The sequence below is a fragment of the Pongo abelii genome, chromosome 5 (assembly GCF_028885655.2).
Source record: "Pongo abelii isolate AG06213 chromosome 5, NHGRI_mPonAbe1-v2.0_pri, whole genome shotgun sequence".
Taxonomy (NCBI): Eukaryota; Metazoa; Chordata; class Mammalia; order Primates; family Hominidae; genus Pongo; species Pongo abelii.
The window spans coordinates 89,025,235-89,048,907 of record NC_071990.2 but is presented as its reverse complement, the minus strand read 5'-3'; the positions used below and the strand labels follow the sequence as shown (position 1 = coordinate 89,048,907).

Genomic DNA, 23,673 nt, shown 5'->3' with positions numbered 1-23,673 from the left:
CAATCTATGCCTGAAACAAAATTGCACTTGCACCCCATAAATTTATACAAATAAAAAAGAAGGTTGTTTAGAACCCAGACAGTTTCCCATCCAATAGAGACTTTCAGAGAGTGCAGTGCTATCATTTTGTTTAGAAGTAATCTTGAATTCCCAGAATAATGGGCACACTTACATTTAAACAAAAGCACAAGCACAATGTACATTTCAACCCCAAATATAAGCTATTTTGTGCTAATGTAAGGAACTGGACACTTAGAAGTTGACCAGAGAAAAACAACCTACTTGACTTGAAGAATTTTGCTAAATAATTTAAAATCGTCTTCCCCATGTATAACTGCTACGAATGATTTTAAATTTGTGTTTAAGCTTCTGTGTATTTACCACTTCTATCCCAGAAATGGCATGCCTGGAATAAAACAGGCACTCAATAAGCGATGGCTGTGAATGACGATGATGATGATAATGATGATGATGATGGTGAGAGGGATATTGACAAACCAATTCTTGCTAAAGTGTAACAGTATTCAGCAACGTTTTGTCTCCCGAAGCCATTTGTGTTTAAAAGGAGAATTACAAAGACAAGATATGCAGAACTCAAAAGAATAAATGTTGAATGGTGTCATTCGAGGCCCTGGCATTTAAGGATTTCAAGGTTGGCTCTAAAGCCCTCAAAACTTGATACATAGTCATCTATAAACTCTGATTGGATATAAACTCAATGCAGATTTTATAATCTTGGCATCAATCACCAAAATAGTCAGCCTTGTTCCTCATTCCCCAGAGCATAAACCTCTGGGAAGAACCTCTCTTCCCACCCTTACAGGCGGAGAAGATTCACCTCTCTCCAAAGGACATAGTGCAGGAAGCTAACTCTCCTCTACTGACCCAGGCACTTCCTCACTTTTGCCTACATAAAAGGAAGGGGAGGATAGGGGTGAGGGTAATTACATCTGATGCCTTTTAAGGGACATCAAGGCTACTGATTTCAAACCTCTGGACTGGATATTCCTGTGGCTTTTACTACATATTAAAGATGAAAGAGAAATGGACTCAGCACCATTCCACATTAATTTATCTGTGGCCTTTTGGCTCCCAGCGCAGTGTCAGAAGTTTAGAGAGCCTCAAACTATATTCTGCTGATTTTAAAAAGAAAAATATAGCAAGTGGGATAATAACATTTGTCAGTTTCATTTACAGCTCTTTTAGCTTGGCTGAATTAATGAGTATCTATCTATTAGGCAGACTTGCAAGGATCCCTTTACACGTTCTTAAAGAATCCCATACAATTAAATATCACTGTGGTAGAATCATAAATAGTAGAAGCAAAAAACATCCCTTAAATTACTCAGATTAGCATTTTTTTTAAGAGCAGCTACTTTTTACCAGTTCAGAACATTGCGGGTAAGGGACAGAAAACCAGGCATTTATGGGACACCTTTTATGTGCACATCATTGCACTGAGCAGGAATGTGCAAGAATGTGCAGCATGGATGCCCAGGGCTCCTCCTCTCTGAGACCTGTGTGTTCCCCCTCCATCCACTAAACTCTCAAAGTATTTTGTATATGCTTCTCCCGGGTCACTTCGTATTTTCTGTCATTGGGTCAGTTTTTGGTCCATGACTTATCCCTCCTTTGAATTACAAACTTTAGTCCACAGACACTGCATTTTACAGCTTCATATTCCCCAAAATAATTAGTTCAGTGTTTCACACATAATAAGGTGTTCAATAAACAGTTTTTGATTAATAAATTACAAGAAAAAAAGAGATGTTGCTTCTCCTACAAGCTGATAATAGCTAATAATGATAAGCAAATACTTTTTTTATAAGTACTTTCTATGTGCCTGACATTATGCTTGACACTTTAAATCATTTAATCATGTCCTCATAGTAAGAGGACAAAACTCACCATTATGGAACTTTAGTGAGTATTAGCCTAACATTACACAGCCAGATCCAGGATTTAATCACAAGTGTGACTCTAGATCATGTGATCTTAACTTTTATACCATACATTCCTATATTTTTTAATGGTTGTTATTTTAGCATGACTATTTTATCATTATCACTGTAATACCCAGGATGCCATAATTCATTATGAAAATTGCTGAATGCTCTAGAGCCAAAGATCAAAGACATGCACTGAAGTAGGTTGGAAGAATTCAGTATTGTCCTTGAGTCTGGTACTACTGTGGCCTGAAGAATATTGGCATCATTCTGAATATTCAAGACAAATTTAGATGGAGTAAAATAGTGGGGTCTTGTTACTTTTTCCTGCATATCATGGCGCTTAGTAGAGGGAGAGAATTTTGTGGTACAAGATTACTAATCAACAAAGTGTCTCTCAGGTCTTCTGAGTAACTGGGGATGGTAATATATTGTTTAGTAGAGAAATTTTTTAAGTATTATTGTACCTCAGCTTTACTATTATACACATTGACTGACTATCTATGAAGGTTCAGAAGTATTCATAAGCACTTAGAATGTAAGATGAATAGAATTCTGTGCCTGAATTCAAGGGGCTCACAGTCTAGCAGGTAAGCCAGCTGGGTAAACAATTTTAATGGAATTTGTTAAATGCAGCAGGGAGGTGAGGCTGGGACTGCATGCTCTGTGGAGCTGGGGACAAGTGGGAGCCCTGCCCCTTATGAGTTGGGGTGGGAGCTCCTGGGGTGCTGCTGAGCCACCAAAATTGTGGCTGCAGACCCAGGCCTCCTGCTCCATGGAGCAGGTAGGAGCCCCACCCCTACTCCAGGTACAGCTGCAGCTGCTGAAACTGCAGCGGCAGACTCAGAGATCCCTTCACTCTAGGAGGTCCAGGAAGGCCCCCCTGACCTGGCAAGCTTGGAAGTGCCTCCTCCTGCTGCCTGGCTTCTCCCTGCTCTCTGAGCCCACTCAGATCTCAGAACATCAGGCAGAGCCCGGGGCACCATGAATAGCAGCAGGAGGCAGACAGACTCCTGGGTGGAAGAGGGTGGGTTCCCATTAGGTCCCACCTTCAGGCCATGGAGGGCCTGAAGGCTGGGGGCCGGGTTGCAGTCTCACAGACCAGAGTGGGAACTTGTGGTGCCTTTCCCGGTGCCTTTCCCATGGCCCAATCCTTTCACACTCCCTCCCCTCTGAGGCCCATAAAAACCCCAGGCTCAGCCAGAGCTGAGGAGACAATGGGATGACCAGCTGCAGAGAGGAGCAACACTTTCTGCTGATAGCAAGAGACATGGGGACAACTGGCAGCAGAGAGGAGCAATCCACTCCAGGGCCTCCTCTCTGCTAGGAGCTGGGAGGTGACAAGACAGCCTACCTGTAGACCCACTCCACGGCCTCCTTTCTGCGGAGAGCTGGGAAGACAACAGGACAACCTGCCTGCAGAGAGGAGCTTCCAACTCCAGATCTCCTCTGTGCTAGATGCTGAACACTTGTTGCGACACTCTGGCTGTGTAAAGGAGCTACCCACTGTGGGTAGAAGAAGCTCCTCTTCATCTTCCATTTATCTGCCTACCTCACTCTTCCTGGTTGCAGGACAAGAACTCGGAACTCACTGAATGGTGGAGCTAAAAGAGCTGTAACACAAACAGGGCTTAAATATGCCCCTTGCTCACCATGTTGTGGGCGAAGAGAAGGAGAGAAGAGCTGCAGCCCCCTGGGGAGCCCAGACCTGGGAGCTCCCTGAGCCAGGGCTGTGACTCTCTCTTTGGAGGTGTGCGGTGCCTGGCATTTCCAAGCTTTCGGGTTCCACTGTGTTCCCTGGTGCCACCGAGGGAAGCTGCTTGTGGTGTGCCTGGTCCATCCACACCCTCACAGCCTGGCAAATAGCTGGCGCTCATGCTGGCCCACCCAGCTGCAGCAGCCAGTGTGTCTGACTGTGCAGTGGCTGGATCCCATGCTCACTCACACACCCCTCACCACTCCATGACTGATTCACCCTTTGCAGGCATGCGATCTAGGCCAGTAGTGTAAGCTGAGTACAGCCTGCCAGGCCAAGTGGGCAGAATGAGCCCAATGGGCCTGAGCAAAACTTGGGCAAAGGCACCACAGGCCAGAGGTTTCAGGCCAGAAAAGCGACATCCCAAAGGTCCCATAACAATAGGGCCCAGATGCAACTACCAGGGTTCAGGGACAAGGCTCTGGATCCAAGACCTATGGGATTAGGCGGGTTCCTCATCCTCAAGGGCCATGGAACTTTACTGGACCCTTGACAGGTAGAGAGCTGAGCCTCAAATAAGAAACAAGATTAGGGCAAGAATAACCTTAAAGCTGACTTAACCATAAACCATGATTCTGCTGGTGAGGGGCTTTTAAATTCCCCTTAAACTAGAGCAAGAATAGGGTTGGCTTCAGAGTCTGAGTGAATGTGGATTTAAGATGAGGAAGATATTTTAGGAGAAAATAACAAGACCTAGTTATGTAGATTTGAGCAAAAGGGGCTAATGAACATTCATATATTATTACAGGTAATTCACTGGGCTCTTCTTTGCCATCCTAAAGCATTAACTGCTAAAGGTTTTCTTAGCATTTTATTTAGAGTAATGACATTGCTGTAATGATGGTATCACTAGTAAGTCATTTGGCAGTCTGATCTGTTACTATTGAAATGCTTGTAAGACTTTTCATATTCTAGAAAATCTCTGGTTTCTAATTATGGTAGCTTATTCTAGCACCTGAAAAAATTTACTACTTAATTAATACATAATTTTAGGTAATTTGACAGAGGCTAGCCTGAAGTTTATCTTTGATGGACTCATATTAACTATAATTTACTAGGCTAATTAAGTTGGGCAAGATTGCACGGAAAATGTTTAAACAACTTTCGAAACTAGTTTTCAAGTACCTTAAATACTTTAAAAGCTATCATTTACATAGCAATACTGAGTTGATTATAATAATAATAATCATTATCTATTCATGAAAGTAGTGTCTCTAGTAATATTTACTTGGCAGCCTACAGATAATCCTCTTTGAATCATTAGGGACATTTATGATAGTTAGATCTTTTTTGGGTTTTAAATGACAAAAATCCAGCTTGATAAACATAGCAAAAAAGGACAATTTTGTCACCCTGTTAACTGCAGGAAGAGCAAGTGTCTTAGTCTGTTTAGGCTGCTATCGCAAAATACCATAAACTGGGTAGCTTATAAACAATAGAAATTTATTTCTCACTGTTCTAGAGGCTGGGGAGTCCAAGATCAAGACATCAGCAGATTCAATGTCAGGTGACAGCCCCACTTTCTGGTTTGTAGAGGTCCCTTCTCACGTGTTCTCACATGACAGAAGGGGCTAGCTGGCTCTCTGCTTCTTCCTGTCTATGAAACAGAGCCATGACTGCCCTCAGTAGCAGAGCCCTACATCTTACTGCATCCAGCACCTCAGAGAAACTACAACTATTTCTCTCTTTTCTTGAATTTTCAAGTTCTTATAAGAGCTATGATTGTCACAGCTTGAGTTAAGTGTGCATCCCTGAACAAATCAGTTATGGTCAAGGGAGTCACAGTGTCATTATGGTTGGCTCAATTGAAACCACTCATGTGTAGATTAATTACCATGACATAAGACTAGACTAAATATTTTTTAAAAGAAAACTTAAAATATGTAAGTAAATAGAAAGGCATAACATCTTCCACTATGGGAACTCTCAATAGTACAAATTTCTCATTCACCCAATAATTATTTACTAGATGCCAGGCATTTTATTTAGCAGTGGTCATTCTCCCCCAAATATTTATAACTTTATTGAAATTCCGATCAAACCCCAGATGAATGTTTTAAGGACACAGACAAACTGATTATAAGGTTGATAAATAAGTAAATGTACATAAAAACGTTTGAACATTTATTATAAGATGATGTTTTCAACATATGTAAGTATAATTTATAAAGTACAACATAAAATGGAGGAGGGACCTATAAAATGGTAAGATTTCCACCTTCCATTTGAAGTGGTAAATCACTAATTCTAAGTAGATTGTAAAAAGTCAAGTGTGTATATTGTAGAGTAACCACTAAAAAAGCTATTGTCCTAGTTTGGGCTACTATAATAAGACACAATACACTGGGTGGCTTATAAATGACAGAATTTCATTTCTCACAGTTCTGGAGACTAGAAGTTTGAGATTAGGGTGCCATCATGGCCAAATTTTGGTGAGGGCCCTTTTCCAGGTTGCAGGCTGCTGACTTCTCATAGTATGGTGTAGAGGTGAAAGAGGAAGGATGCTCTCTCATGATTTTTATGAGGACACTAATCCCATCTGAGGGCTTCACCCTTCTGACTTCATCTACTCCTAATTACCTCTCAAAGGTAATTTCCTCCCAATACCACCACAGTGGAGGATAGGGTTTCTACATATGAATTTTGGCAGACACAAACATTTACTTCATAACAAAGATACAAAAAATATAGTTAATAGATAAATTAAATGGAATAAGAAACGTGTTCAAATAACCCCACAGAAGGTAGAAAGGGGGAAACAGACGAATGAAATACTGAGGACACAAAAAATGCATAATAAAATGGTAGTTCAAAATACAAGGAAATCAATAATTAAATTAAATGCACATGGTATGAACACATCAATTAAAAGACAGATTATCAGAATGAATTTTTTAAAATGTGACCCATCTATATGCTGGCTACAAGAAACACACTTTGGATATATGATGTAGGTAGATAAGAAATATGTTTGTAATAGTGTTATGCAAAAATATAATAATATATGGTGAAAAGGTTAAAAAATAATCATGCAAACACTGATAAAAAAGTTGTAGTGGATATATTAATATTTGGCAAATAAATATTCCAGACATAAAGAGGGAAATAATGTAATGAAACAATAGTCAATTTAATAAGAAGACATAATGATCCTAAATATGATTACATTTGGCATCAGTGTTGTAAAGCAGATGAAACAAAAACAACAGAACTGAAAGAAGAATAAACAAATCCACAATTATATTTTGAAACTCAAGTACTCCTTTCTCAATAATCAATAGAACCAATAGACAGAAGTCAGTTAAGATATAGGGGTGCAGGCTGGGCATGGTGGCTCACGCCTGTAATCCCAACACTTTGGGAGGCCGAGGTAGATGAATCACTTGAGGTCAGGAGTTTGAGACCACCCTGGCCAACATGATGAGGGTTAAAATACAAAAATTAGCCAGGCATGGTGGCGTATGGCTGTAATCCCAGCTATTTGAGAGGCTGAGGCAGGAGAATCACTTGAACCCAAGAGGCAGAGGTTGCAGTGAACTGAGATCACATCACTGCACTCCAGCCTGGGCAACAGAGTGAGACCCTGTCACACTAAAATTTGTAGGTAAAGTCAAAGTAACTAGAAAAGTCAAACAATTTTGGAAAAAAAATGAAATTGGAGGAATCACACTACCTAATTTTAAGATTTGCTATAAAGCTATGCTAATCAAGACAGTGTGGTATTGGTGAAAAGATAAACACATAGATAAACAGGAGAAAATAAAAAAAGAGATCCAACAATTATGGCCAATTGATTTGGATAAATGGTCAAGGCAATCCAGTGAAACAAAGACAGTCTTTTCAACAAAACAGAAATATTGAACATCCATGTGCAAAATACATAAAACTTGAGCCAAACTTCACAACTTACAGCAAAAGTTAACTCGAAATGGTTCATAGATTTAAGTGTAAAAGTCAAAATTATAAACCTTAGGTAGAAAACATAGGAGAAAATCATTTTAAGCAGGGGTTAAGTAAAGAGTTCTTGGAGATGGCAATAAAAGCACAATCCATAAAAGAAAAAAACTGATAGATTGGATTATGTCAAAATTAAAAATGTCTGTTTATTTTCACACAACCTGTGCATGAATATTTATAATCATTCTATTCATAATCAACAAAAACTGGAAGCAACCCAAATGACCTTCAGTGAATGAATACTGTAACTATATCCACACAATGGAATATTGCTCAGCAATGAAAATGAAAGAGTTATCAATACATGCAATGTCTTAAATTAATTTCAAAGACATTATGCCCAGTAAAAGAATCAATCTCGAAAAGTTATATACTCAATGAGTTCATTTAAATGAAATTCTGGAAAAGATACAAAAATAGTAATGAACAGATCAGAGGTGCCACGGGTTTGGGGTTAGGGAAAAATGTAACTAAATAGGAATAGCACAAGGATATTTTTGGGGTGATGAAGCTTTTCCTTATCCTGAATGAAGTGATGGGTATGCAAATCTACACATTTATGAAAATTCATAGCACTGTATACCAAGGAAAACAGTCAATTTTAAATTATGCTAATTTAAAAAAAACACACACAAGAGGATTAGGAGACTTTACCTCTTTAATTTTTTTTTTTTTTTAATTTTACTTGGGGTTAGAAAGAGAGAGAAAAAAGGTACTGATTTTACTTTACAAAATCGGTAAATTCTGTATGCCAGAAAATAACATAAATAATATTAAAAGATAAGTGACACACTAGGAGAAAATATTTGCAACATATTTAATAAGCAAAAGATTAATGTATAAGACATACAAAAACTCCTTTATATCAAAAAGAAAAGACAAACAAACCAATAGAAAAAATACACAGAAGATCTGAAGAGCCAATTCCCAGAAGAAAAAATCCAAAAGGCCAATAAACATATGAAAAGATGCCCAACCACAATAGTAATCAGGAAAATGTGCATCAAAACAACGAGATATTTTTCACCCACTAGAATGCCCAAATTGAAAAAGATGAATAATGTAAGCAAGAATAAAGAAACTGGCCCACTCTTCCACTCTTCCATGTTGGTGAGAGTGGAAATCAGTGACACTCTTTTGGAAGGCAATTTGCTGGTTTCAGTAAAAATTTGAAAGCAATGCCCTTGGACCCAACAATTCCATTTCTAGGAATTTTTCCTCTTAAAGAAATATTTACACATATGCATAAAGATGTATGTGTAAGGATGTATATTGTGACTTTTTTGTATAATAATAAATTATAAATAAAGCTAAATATTTACCGATAAGCAGTTAATGAATTATGGTAATTCATATTCACAAATAATATTTAGCCACTATAAAGAGTAAGATAAACCAAAACACATTGACATGAAAATATTTACTAACAGAGTAGGAGTAAAAAGGCAAATAACAGAACTATATATATATATAAAACATGATAATTTATTAAAATCAAAACAATTACATGTTTACATATATACATATACGTGTGTACATGTATATGTATACACATATATAGATGTGTAAAGGTAAGAAAAACAGTCTGGAAGGCTATTGATGTCTATAGTTTTCCCTGTGGTAGATAGCTGTAGTACAAGTGAGCGGTATGAATGGGCACAGTATCAGCTTTCTAACAGGAAATTATTACATAGCCTTAAATCAGAATAATTTAAGGAGTGTTTAATAATTTATAAAGCTGTGGGCTGGCTGTATGGAAAGAGATGGGGCAATGCCATGGGGTTAGAAACTGCTGAAGCCATCCACAGACCTGAGAAATAAGAGCAGAGAGTAGTTTCTGGAACCCAGTAGAAGAGAGTGGTGGGAAAATGACTGTTTTGAGAGGAGTCACAACGTTTGGTCAAGAGATACAGTCTCTGATGACTGCTCAGGGAAGAAGTCAGACCAATAAAGGAGAATCTTACCCACTTGCCATAAGAATCTAAATAGTTCATGTTCAGTGGAGTGTGCTAGAGACTTTTGGTTACCCACCTAGAATCAATTGCCTCTTCATCGTTCTTAAAGGACCCTGTTTTTGTTTAGGCATTCTCCAGTCTCCCATGTAGCTGAACAATGCCTCCAGGGCAGCTGCCTATCCTGGTGCTGGTGAGAATGGTCTAAGGGTTATCCAAGTGCCCTTTCCAGTGACATAGAATAGTCAGGTGGCCCAATCCAGCCAACAAGGCAAGAGGGAAAGCCCATTGGAGAGCCTCTGAGAAAGTCTTTCTCATTACAGAACCACAGAGTCAGATAGTCTGTTCTTCTCTGAGGGTGTCACTTCTGGATAGAGTGGCTGGAGGTACTGCAGCCAGCTTGCTACAAGCACAGGGGATGGCAGAGTTCAGACATGGGATGACCCTGTGTTCTTGACAGAATCAACCAGTCATGCGGATCCTGCTTTCTGGACTGGCTGTTAGGTGAGATAATGAATTATTTCCACAATGCATGCTTCTTGGAGCACAGGGAGACTCTTACTTGAGGACCTCATTACTTCTCACTGGAGCCATGCTGACAGCGTTCAAGTCAGGCTGCTCTCAGGCTTCTCCAGAAGGACCTCACACCTCATGGCCACTCTTCTGACCCTATCCTTAACAAGTAGGCCTACTTTATAGGTACTGACTATATATTTTCTATATTAATCTGAAAAACATGATGGTTTTGAGGTGTCACATTTCCCAAGATATACCTTAGAATTGAAGCTATGCTTTAATGAATAAAAAAATTAACACTTATTTTTGAGGATAACATATTCTATATATTTTTATAAAATATAGAACATGGAGGAAAGTGAAAAGAAGGAAATAAATATTTTGTATTCATAGATAATTTGTGTGTAGACGTATACTTTTAGGTTTTTTTCCAGAAAGCTATCGGAAAATCAAACCCTGCTTACCACTTTATAAGATACTGTTCTCATTTAGTCTGTAGCATCACAAACAGCTCACCTTTGGTTGCACAGTGCCCAGTTGAATGGATGCAGTGCAATATGCTCACCTACTTCTGTATTGCTCAGGATTTGGGTTGGTTCTAATTCTTGAAGTCTCTTTGATAACAAAGGAAAGGGAGAACAAAGAGAGGGGAGAAACTGGGAATTTAGTATTCAAATATTAAATTTGAACACCTCTAAACTTGAATAGTAAATTGGAATTGCTCCTCAGAGTAAAGTACCCAAAGAACTAATAACTTACTCTTTTCTGCAAATGGTGTCTCTCTATTGGTTTATCACATTAGCTTGCCTTTGAGTTCACGCAGGCAAGGCACAGAGGCAGGTCCCTGAACCACAGCACTCTAATTTTACATGTCAGAGTTAATACCAGTATCAATGTCAATGTGGGAAGCTGGGCTTTAAAGTAATCACCTCCTACTTCTGGTTTGTTGAATAGGATTGAAAACCCAATGTTTTCTAAAGGCTCGCCACTAAGACTGGATTGGCATTCCTAAAAGTAGGAGGCTCAAAGACATTTCAAGCATGTTTCTGCCATAGTGATTTGTTGTGGTGATTCATTAGCAAAATCTCTCTTCTGCCTCACTCTAATAATAACAGTATAACCTATGATATCTCTAGAGAACTTTACAGTTCACAAAAGGGATTTCACCTCACTGTCTGACCTGATTACCACCATAGACCTTTGAAATCAGTTGGTAGCAGGGAAACCTCCTACCCCTCCATCTCCTGCCTCTGTCTCCAAATTCCATTCTGACTGGACTGTGCTTACTGGCGATCAGGATAACCGTGTTTTAAAAGACATGTGCATTACATGAATCCTCTGTCTTTGACCTGTTGCATCCAGCCTTGTGTGGCAAGCTTGCCCAGTGTCTGGATTGGGAGAGTGGGCTGGCATTTCTCTAGCTTTCTTTTCTGTGTGTGTGAACTCTGAATGCTCTGGTCTCCAGGGACTGGCTGGCAGTAAGAGTTGGATTTCAAGCAGAAGGAGAAGATCCATTAAGCTTACCTGAACTTAAGCAACAAGCAGTAGTCCAGATTACTACAGGGTACAGGCACTAGTTCAGCTAGTCATAAAATGGTTTCTGCTCCCATTTTGACACTGTCATTTATGTGTGTGTGTCCCTGCAAATCTGCATCACCCCAATATCACCAATACTTCTAGTCTAGTGGTTTATGCTCATATTATAGAGAAGGAAACCAAGACTCAGACCCCAGTGTGACTTGCCCAAGGTCACAGGGCTGGTAATAATGGAGCCTGACCTAGCTCTCAGAATTTCTGATCTTCAGTCACCACACCAGGCTTCCAACACTTTACCTTTCCCCAGGAATGACCCACATCTTGGCCACTCTTCATTTTGTCAATAATAAGCAATGGGCAAGCTCTTCCTCTGGAGAGACAGCTTTTCCTGTTATCACCCAGTCACATGCAGGCCTCCCTGTTATCATGTCTTTTCTCCTGCAACAGGAACAAACAATAATGCTACTATAGCTCCCTCTTTTCTAGGAGAAGGAAGTTTTGGTAACTATTGTTCAGCCTCTGTGTTCAGGAGTGACATGGACAATAGGTAGATTTCTGCAGCCTTAGGGAAGTATCAGAATGAATCTGTTGAAAAAACCGTGGTTCCAGAGACTCTTTCCTGTAATTCTCCCCAGCACAGTCTTTTATATTTTATTGCCTTGCATGACTTCTTCTGCTTTCATTACCACTGAGACAAAGGTATTTTTTTGTACTTACTGAATTTTTTCCGTAAGTATTATATGAGTGGTGTACAAACTCAACTTTCAACCTCCTGCTATTCAACTTGAGAGCTGTTTTATATGTTTTGCCGTAAGTATTATATGAGTGGTGTACAAACTCAACTTTCAACCTCCTGCTATTCAACTTGAGAGCTGTTTTATATGTTTTGCCAATTTCAAGTTACTTTCTAACTGACCACAGAAAAAGTTCTTTATGTCATTCTGGAGAAGCAACCAATTTTCACTGAATGGTAATACAATGGAGTCCTTCTTATTTGCTTTCAGTCTTATCACAAATAGTTAGCATTCTGTTCCTTTTGCCAGAAATAATGGCCTTATGTTTATAATAAAAACAAAATGTATGTGTTGCAATATAGATTTAAAAGTCAACACTGAAATATGCTTTCTTCTCTTAGTAATATTATTTTTTATTACTTCTCTCTAGGTATTTTTTAAACCCACATGATACAGACATCTGACTCATGAAAAATAGAAGTGAAAATTGCCATTTTTCTCAAGAAATAGCACTTTCTTCCCACAATTATAAGGAAGACCATTTGACTTTTATTACTAAGCTTTCCAAACCACTGAGCATGCACCTCCACATGCCTGCAGAGTGCACTTGTTGCCATTGGGTTGAGTGAATTCCAGTTACACATTACTATCACAGACAGGTAAGGGGTCAATGAAATACATATTCATGACCCCACAAATAATCCTTTCAGTAGTCTGTTTCCTAGTTACATGATTTCCCTTTTCTTAAATCCTTGAATTATTTGATAAAAGTCTCCACAGTGGTGTTTTTACTGTGGCTGAGCGTTGGTGGGTAAAGAGAAAAGAAAAACTTCAATCTATGGCCTTGGGACACACATGAGAAATTTGCTACCCAGGTGAGGCACGCTTGTGGAAGCCAAAGATCTTCATGCATATCAAATCCATGAATGTTCTGGCTTCTGAACATGGCCCAAGTACGGGAGGGTTATGTGCAGTAGTAAACAGATGACTAACTACATCTGATGCCTAAGCAGTGACTTTGTGGTGGACACACAACTTTTTCACCATGCTATCATGCAATCATTTTTAAAACTTGGGATGTCATCTTCTTCCCTTGTAAGTTCAAGCCCCCAGATATGGCTTATCAGGCCACTTATAATATGTGTGCTTTCAAGTTCACGATATACATTGCATTACATTTATAATATCAGGTGAGGTGACACAGCAAATGATACCTTCAACTATCTCTAGCCCCAATCTTGGGAAATGTTTCTGGTAGTCCCAGTAGCAGGGACAGCAAGCTAAAATAAGGGGGCTATCGTTTAAGATCTCTAAGAGCTGATACCATTGGGGCAAACTCCCTCAACAATGAGGTTTTCTCCAACCTCAAGAGAAAGGCCAGTGAACAGTCATCTGGTACAGGTGGCATTGCCGGTGGGAGAAGCGGGTTCTCCACGGCTGTACTACACATTTTGGGAGCCATCAACAGCTGGCGCAGTGGATTCAACACCCTCTTGATTGTCAGCAGAAGCAAATCACTAGAAGCCCTGGAACCCTAATAAAACCCCCAAAAGAAAACATGGAATTAAATATCACTTTGTCACCCCTGCTGCTTAGGTCCAGAAGAGGTACAGCTCTATTCTGGAAGGATTTGGAGTCATTTGAGAGAACAGCTTTACATCAGAAGTTTTGACAAGTATTCTTATTTTAGGGACAGATAGTGACTCTCATTTGAGGACAGCTGGAAAAAAAAAAAAAAACAGCTGAATTATCACCAACTAGTTTAGGTTATGTCTTGGGTTGAATTGTGTCTTACAAAAAGATTCATTGAAGCACTAACCCCCAGAACCTCAGAATGTGACCCTTATTTGGAATTAGGGTCTTTACAGAGTTAATCAAATTAAAATAAGATAGGGTTGGCACTAACCCAATATGAGTTTTTAGAAAAAGGGGAAATTTCAACCCAGAGACATGCATTGAGGGAGAACTATAAGAAAAGATACAGGCAGAATGCCATAAGAAGACGAATGCACAGACTAGAGGGATGCAACTACAAGCCAAAGAATGGCAAAGACTTCCAGCAAACCACCAGATGCTAGGAGAAGCATGAAACAGAGTCTCCCTCACAGTCGTCGGAAGGAACCAACCCTGGTGACACCTTCAGCTGAGACTTCTAGCTTCCAGAACTTTGAGACAATAAATTTCTGTTGTTGAAGCCATCGGTTTGTGGTACTTTGTGATGGCAGCCCTGGGAAACTACTGCAAGTGTCAAGTGAATCACAGAAAAATAATTCAGTGCTAAACAAGACCAGTTACTGGAGAGATTTCTGGCATTGTACAATTGATGGGTGATATTAGGAAGATAGACCCATTTTTAGGGTCATAATCACAGTTTTATGCACAGTTTATAATTGCATCATGTTCAGATAGGATACCAAAGGCCAGCCTGTGAGCACAAGGCATCTTTAGTTCCATGAGTATAATAAGCAAATGTTTCCTCTGCTGAAACTACAGCCCTGCACTTGGGTGGTGCCTGCCTCTTGATTTATTATTATTATTTTTAGTCATCTCTATAGCTTTTCTCTCCTTGGAAAGATTCCATCTGCTTTACAATGATAGTGTTTACTTAGCTGGCTTCCTAGGTTGGAGTAACAGGAGGGAAGAAGAGAAATTATTGTAATTTTTTAGTCTTAAGCTAAATCTTGATATTACTGTCATAACCCTGGCAAGCAGTTTTCCTGTGATAGTGTTATAAGAAATCTCAACCATTAAGTAGCAACCACAATTGTATTCTCATTCCCGCTATCTTTTTTTTCCTTCTTGTTTTGGGTGTTTCTCTGCTGGAGGCAAACTGAGCTCCTGAATCATTAGGATGGACGCGCCATCAACAGAATCTGCTTTTAGTGGAATGGGTCTTTGGATAATCTGTTTTCATCACATCAAGAGCTAAGCCAGTCAGTTAACACAGAGGAAATATTAAAGGCAGTATTTTTTCATTAAGGTAAGGCACCAGATAAACCACGTGCTATTTTTTTCACTTAAACACTAAAGTGAAAACATTCAGCAGTCTTATTGAGGAAGAAATAAGAAGAAAATTGATTTAAAAACAAACAGGTGCTGCCAATACGATCTCTGGGAGGCTGGGAATCGGATCCACTTTGGTCTCATCTTTTTCACCTTCCACTGAAGTACTATGCACTTTTTTTTCCATTCGTTTCGGCCTGTCTCCCAATATACCACCTGTCCACCTCATCTGAGAAAGCTCACAGACAAAGAAGAAAATAGGGTAACATACAGGAGGCCAAATTATGCTAGATGGTTATATAGAGATCGCATAACCCTCGCCCCTTTGCTTTTCCACTGTGAACCATTTCAAACTGATAGGACAAGAGTGCCGCCATCTTCACAACACCCCACCATCTTAAGCTTTGAGTTTCTATTTGGCCACCTGGCCAGAACCCCGAATGTCACCCCTGCCCATAGCTTCAACAGAGCATAATGGCCCTAACAGAACAGCCAGCACTTCTCCAATCCCTCCCTAATAGAATCTTGCTTCAAAGCACAGTTCCCCACTGGGCCCTTTAAAAAAGCCTCAGGCTGTAAGAGAAGTTTGCTCCTGACCCTGCTGGCCAGAAGCCCTTTTGAGGTTTACTCTCGAAAACCTGTCTCAACTGTTGAGCCACCCTCTCGCCTCCTCTTTTCTCATTCTTTCTATTCCCGCTTCCATGCCAATTTGGTTTTTAGATGTAGATAATACCAACACAGCCAAAGACAGCCAGCCCAGAATAATGATCTCCACAATTCTGAGGACACAGACTTCAGGTTAGAAATTCAACTGAACATGACCAGAGTTTCTCAACGTAATGCAGAGAAAAATAAGTAACGCTGTGCATGCAAAGGTCATAAAATTGTCAGGGATTGTAAAAATGTCTTGAATGTTCAGATTTCCCTCCTACTCTTTTTGGGGATGGGTGAGGGAGTGATGCTAACTGTAATAGCAAGAGACCATTGCACAAATGTGGCTATCAAGCTGTGGTAGAAATGACTGGTCCTTTTCATTCCTCTATTTCAGTGATTTTAGTAGCTACTTCATTCTACTTCTTTCTATTTCCTCATATTTTCATTGTTACTCACCTCACTCTTATCTAAACAGAAGTTTTCATGATCTAATTTCATCTACTGGGGGCAAAATTAATCCATCCTCATTTAGAAACCTCCTTTTATGTATTTCCGCAACAGAATGATTTGCTTTATTATCCTAACCTTGAAGGGTTTCATTCCTTTACCACTCACAACCCCTCCCCTCTAAGTCTTTTGGCAAAGAATTTGACATGTTTCTTCCATCCTACAAAACTTGTCATCTGTCTGTGAATTTAGCCATAAATAAATCAAGGAAAGGATCTTTTCTTAGATGCCTAATGACTGGAATTATGCCTTTTGGAGACACATTTACATTTCCAATCATAATGACATCACATTGAATATTCATCTTTGTTTTTTCCTCAGCTATCAATACAGTCTTTTGATGCACGGCTGGGGTCTAGCCTCTGGTTTTTAATATCAAGCAGTAATTGAGACTTTCACATCCTCCTTGAATTATTCTGTACCTACTTTTACAAATTCCTTTTTTTTCCTACATCTAATCTTTAATTTAGGCTGATCAAATTGCCTTGTCACAAATATCTTTTAAAAATATTACCTATCTTTTTGTTATACTTTGCACATTCGATCAATGCTTTAAAAAAAAAAAAATCTCCCTTTAGAGTTTCTTGTAAATGCATAAAATAGCATCAGGCATGGGAGACAGACTTCTCAATCTCCATGATTTATTTGTGAAATGTCCTGGAGTAGAGGAATCCATAATGGTCCTGAAACAGTGTATTGAAGTAAAGAGCACACAGGGAGACATTTAGCAAACAGTAATGACAATTATAAAAACAAAGAGAGGAGAAGAGAGAGGCATCACCTGAGGCTGGGAATTAATTGAAAGTGGGAAGTCATCAGAATGGACAGGTTAGCCCTTCACAGGCCCCAACTTCCATCATGGACAAATCTCTCCTTCCTGACAGTAAAGTCAAGGCAGAGAGAGGCAAGAATAGCAGGCGGTTTTTTTTTTGTTTTGTTTTGTTTTGTTTGTCAGAATGTCTTGTTTTTGGTTAAAAAAAAAAATAAAGAAAACTGCTAACACATTTGGTGCTGCTCGTTCATAAGGAAAGTGGCTGTGTAACATTTAGATATCTTTTGAAATCTATACACGCTCTTCCTACCTGCTGTGCTCAATTTCAGAACCCAGAGCTGTCATTAAGAAAAAAATAGCAACCTTTGTTCTCTTCTCGAGGCACATGTTGCACCAGTTTTTTGTTTCCAGGAAAAAAAAAAAGTCTCCATTATTTTCTTAGACCAGAGAAGCCAGACTCAAGCTTTCCCTTTCTCTGACCCTTGTTGTGCACTGGTACTGGATACACCATTACTGTGGTTCAGTGGGCAAGATTTTCTTTCATGTATTTTAAAGTCCCTCATGAAGACATCAGGCCACTTACTATAACTGATGGTTTTCATTCTCAGTGTAATAAAGGCACATTCCTGAAGCAGACGTTTCCATCAGAGATGGCAAACAACAGAAGTTTCAAAGGCTTAGTTCAGATGCGTATCTAAACTTTCAAAGCTTAGCTGCATCTCTGGGATTTGAAAACTGGATTGGAAATCTGAATTGTATATACTTTATACTTCTTAACTTAGCCTGAATTTTATACACTTAGTTTTTATGTCTTTAAACATATCAGAGAGACGAGCATTATGAAAAAATGTACATATTATACAAATAAGAAATAAAAATCAAGCTTTGTGTGCTTATTGAGATGTGATAAGCATTTTGGTTGTGGAATGTGAAATTTTGTTTTTTCTTTTGCTTGTTGTTCAGTGCAGGAGTAGTTTAGACTCATAGAGATCGTCTTTCAAAATCTTAGATGTGTGAAAGATGACACAAGTTTTGTCAGAGGCGTTTGAACCAGAGCAACTCCATCTTGAATAGGGGCTAGGTAAAATGAGGCTGAGACATACTGGGTTGCATTCCCAGATGGTTAAGGCATTCTAAGTCATAGGATGAGATAGGAGGATATCACAAGATACAGGTCATAAAGACCTTGCTGATAAAACAGGCTGTAGTAAAGAAGGCAGCCAAAACCCACAAAAACCAAGATGGCCACAAGAGTGACCTCTGGTCGTCCTCACTGCTACACTCCCACCAGTGCCATGACAGTTTACAAATGCCACAGCAACATCGGGAAGTTACCCTATATGGTCTACAGAGGGGAGGCATGAATAATCCACCCCTTGTTTAGCATATAATCAAGAACTAACCATAAAAATGGGAAACCAGCAGCCCTCGGGGTTTACTTTTATTCCTTTACTTTCTTAATAAACTTGCTTTCACTTTATGGACTGGCCCTGAATTATTTCTTGTGCAAGATCCAAGAACCCTCTCTTGGGGTCTGGATCTCGACCACTTTCTGGTAACAGTTTCATCTGTCTGCAAACTAAATACAGGGCTGAAAACCATGTAAGGTCCCACCCTGGGTCAACAGAACAGAAGGGCGTCGTTGTTCCACCATGAAATCTGTAGGCCCACCTGCATGTGCCTCGTCTTTCCCTCTTTCCTTTTACTGTGGGACTGTTGTCTCTCCTCCTATGTTCTGCATCTCAGGTCCTACCACCTTCTCAAGAACTATACTAGTATATACTAAAAATACGCTCCACACTCCCATTTCTCTCATCAGCTACCATCCAGCCTTTCCCTTCCTTTTATATCCGAATTTTGTAACTTAGCTATATTTCTTATCTCAATTTCATTACCTCCCACGACATATTGTTTTTTGTGTCAAGATGATGTTTCTTTTTGTTCCTTATGGTTTATATTTCTCTTGAATTCTATTTCATCACATACGAAACTTGCTAGCTTTCATAATTGCTAGGTATATCTTTCACATCCTTTTCAACTTTTCTATGTTCTTTTTATAAAAGTACATCTCTTATAGACAGTGTATTACTGGATTTTATTTTTAAATCCAATCTGAGAGTCACTGTTTCAGAATGAGCTTAACATATTTGTTTATTTAATTATAATTATAATGTTTATTTCTTATGAATTTTCTTCATATTTTATATTTACTATATGTTATTATTTTCTCCATTCCTGAAGCCTGCCATTGGATAGTTCTGCTTTCGTTCTTTTGGGCTGAAAGTTTATACATTTCATTTTGTCATTCTGACATTTGTGCCTACTTAAGATTTATCTTAATTTTTTAATTGTATCATTCAATCTATCTATTTATCTATCTGTCTATCTACCTATCTATCTATCAATCAATCATATCTCTGTCCCCAAGCAGGATAAGTGCTTTAGCACATTATCATCTTCTTTGGCTTCTCCATCAACCCCAATTCCCAGATGTTATCAAGTAAAATGCAAGTTCTGGGTTATGCACATTCTTTTTCTTTTCTTTTTTTGTTCATTTGTGTTTTATTTTTTATTTTTCTGATTTGATCCTTTCTGTTTTAGACAATATATTTTCTAAGTTACTTGATCCCTTTGAGCCCCATATCTCTTATAGCATCTTTTTTTATTTATTTCTTTTCTTATTCATGTAGTTCTTCAAGAGTATTTTCAGGATGGGCATGGTGGCTCACGCCTGTTATCCCAGCACTTTGGGATCCCAAGGCAGATGGATCACCTCAGGTTAGGAGTTCTAGCCTGGCCAACATGGTGAAACCCTGTCCCTAATAAAAATACAAAAGTTAGCTGGGCATGGTGGCAGGCACCGGTAATCCCAGCTACTCAGGAGGCTGAGGCATGAGAATCACTTGAACCCGGGAGGTGGAGGTTGCAGTGAGTTGAGATCATGGCCCTGGGTGACAGAAAAAAAAAAGGAATGTTTTTGAAGAAAGTTTTTATGTAGCAATGTTTGAAGCTTTATGCCTGATATGCCTGATAACTTTTTTATTTATTCTTGCATTTAAATGATAGTCAGGCTAAATATTAATTCTAGGTTCAAAGTTCTTTCTCATTAATATTTTTAAAATATTTGTTCATTGTCTTTTCATATTCACTGTTGCTGTCCAGAAGTCAGGTATCCATCTAATTCTTGTTCTTTTAGAAGTGTAATAGTAACAATGGACAGTAATATAAAACACCCAAATTTTAAAAATGATTAAATAAAATTTGATACTCCATGATGAGGTGCTCTGAGGGCATTAAAATGGTGTTTATGAAATAATTAAAGGCATGAGGACATGATATTATATCATATTAGGTGAATGAAATGATGTACAAAATTGTATCTGCAATCGTTTCATTTTTGTTATGTGTAAATGAAAAACAGGATGCTAACACATTAAATTGTTAAGAATTATTATCTTCTGGAAAAAAAAAAGAAGTGATCTACTCTTTCTGGAAGCTTTTAGGTATTACTAAACTTAACTCTAAAGTGAGAGTACAAAATTTTATTGTAACGAGGCTAGTTATGGGTATATCTTTATCCTGTTTGAAATTCTATGGAAACTTCCAATTTGAGATTTCCATCTTTGTTTCTGACAGGTTTATCACTGTCTATTTTCTCCCTCTTGTTTGTGTTTTTCTTTATCGTTCTTCCTTTTGAGACTTCTTTAAATTGGCTATTGGTATTTCTACTTCTATCTTCTATATCTCTTTAACTTAAAAAACAATCCATTTTGCATCTCTCTCTGCTGTCTTCTAGGGTTAGTTCTTCAGTCTGATCATTTGGCACCAATTGTAATCATAATGCTATTTAGCTCATCTATTGTCTTTCTAATTTTATCTATTAATTTTTTCATATTTAATATTTTTATGTTCATCTTTATGACTTCTTGTCATAAATTTGTCTATTTTATACATCAATTTGGACATGACTTCAGTATGTCATTGTCCAAACTGATTACCAATTGATTACCAAAATTCTTCCTTATCTTTTTGAAGATAAAAATGATGTTTCGTTTAAATTACTGATCGTCCTGTTTTTTATTTTATTTGTTATGGAAGCGTTTACTCACTATACTATTTTTTCCTTTTTATATTGGCTATACTCTTCCAGTGTTTAATTATTTTTGTTCATGAACTTTTCCTTCCTTCCTCTGGTGACATCAGCTAATCTTCTGAATAATGTGTCTCAGTGTATGTCATTGTTGGTATAGTCCAAGCCCTAGCCTGTGTCTCTCCTTTTAAGGTTAAGAAGGAAGGAATGGATATACTTCCAGAGAAAGAGCTTTAGGTAGTAAGGACTCATATTGGGTACTATCTTACCTAGCAACCATGTCTTTCATAAAATGCCTTATAGGAAAAAAAAGCACACTGTTAGGTGGTCAACTCCTTTGATTGTAATCGGCTAGCACAGGTGATATGGAGGAGGATATGACAATGCTGGATGTCCTACAGATAACTTTTACCATCAGCTCCTCACCTGAAGCAGTCTGAAATGATATAAGTCCCCCTCCACTCCAGCACTAAATGATTTGAACTGCTGCTGCTGTTGCTGGCTCTTTCACAGAAGTGATGGAGCTGGGACCCACTCCAGGTCATATGCAATATAAAAAGGAACAGAACTCAAAAGCTTGCCTGCAATCTATTTTCCTCACCTACCAGAGTATCTCTGGGTTCCAGGTGGACATTTCTTCCATATACTTCATTCTTAATGCCATCTGGCCCTCAGGGATTTCTCGCATATTCTGTGGTTAATTTATACTATCCTCTTTATCTCTTTGTTTTGTTCCTACTGTTACATGCTTCCATAGAACTTATCCATGTCCTTAGGCACCACTGCATCACTACTACCATAAAATAGGTAATCCATAATTTATTGGCAAATAAATAAAAGGTAAAAACTGGCAGTATCTGGTATGGCCATGGGAAATGACTGGGCAACACTTGGGGTTAGCATATTCCATTCCTTGTCAAGTCCAAATCATAATTGCTGTCTAACTCTACAGATGAGGAAGCTGAAGGCTTGTTAAGTCTTCCATGGCCGTAGATGAAATTGCAATTTATCATTACTGCATTATTTTCTAATAAGGATAAAAATTCAAATAACAGCCATTCATGTGCCATGTGTGCTTTTCTTTCATCTCTATAAGTTTTTTCTTCCTGCATTTTGAAGCTCTGTTGTTGATGAATACATATTTAGTGTTTACAAGTCTTCATGGTGGGTTAATCTTTTCATTATTATGTGTATTCCTTGCTCCTACTAATTTCCTTCACTCTAAAATCGACTTTATCTAATATTAATATAGACACTCCTGCTGCTTTTTTATTACTTTGCATGATATATTGTTTTTTATTCTTTTACTTTCAAATAACCCATGTATTCACTTTGAAGTGAATTTCACATAGGCAGGGTATAGTTGGGTCATGTTTTAAAAATCTGCATTATTTTTTATCCCATACGAATTAAAAAAAAACACTACCCAACTTTGTTTTCATTGGCGTATTAGATCATGCACAATTTAAAGTAATTATTGATATTTTAGGATTTCAGTATGTCATTTTATTATTTATTTTCTGTTTATTCATTCTGATTCTTGTTCCTCTGGCTTCTAGTGAATTACTTGAAAATTTTTTGACTTACATTTTGATCTGTGGTGCTTTTGTATATACTTATTTGTGTAGTTTTTTAGAGGTTGTTCTAAGTATTACAGTGTACATACGTAACACATCACAGTAAACTGGTATTTTGCCACTACAAGCAAAGTGTGCAACCTTACTTTCATGTAGGTCTTTTTACCTTCCCTGCTTAAAAAATATGTCTTAAGTATTTTTTATACATATATAAGTACCACATCAGATGTTACAATTTTTTCTTCAATTATTAAACATAATTTGAAAAATCTCATGAGGAGAAGGGTAGTTTATTGTATTTACATCTATTTTGTCTATTTCATTGTTATTTCTTTCCCAAGTCACAGTCTCCATCTGTTATTTTCTGTTTAGAGAAACTCCTTTAGACACTCTTTAAGGGCAAGCCTGCTGGCAACACATGATCTTTGTTTTCCTTTCTCTGAAAATGCCTTGATTTTCCCTTCATCTCTGAAGGATATTTTTTCTGGGTATAGAATTTATGGTTACTTGTTATTTTCTTTCAGCACTTGAAAAATGCTGTGCCAATTCTTTCCAGAGGAATCAGAGTACTAACTATTCTGTTTTCTTTCCATCTTGGAGTAGGGGATGAGGCTCAACTCCTCATTGTGCCTGGCTGACTCTGCTGAAAAAGAGTATAGTGCAAATTATCTCC

The 23,673-nt window shown here is 38.3% G+C and overlaps 1 pseudogene; it reads left to right on the top strand.

Moving 5' to 3' along the window:
• Positions 1-434: 434 nt before the first annotated feature.
• The window catches only part of LOC100438730 (actin, clone 302-like), a 38,039-nt pseudogene continuing 14,800 nt past the window's right edge, over positions 435-23,673 (top strand).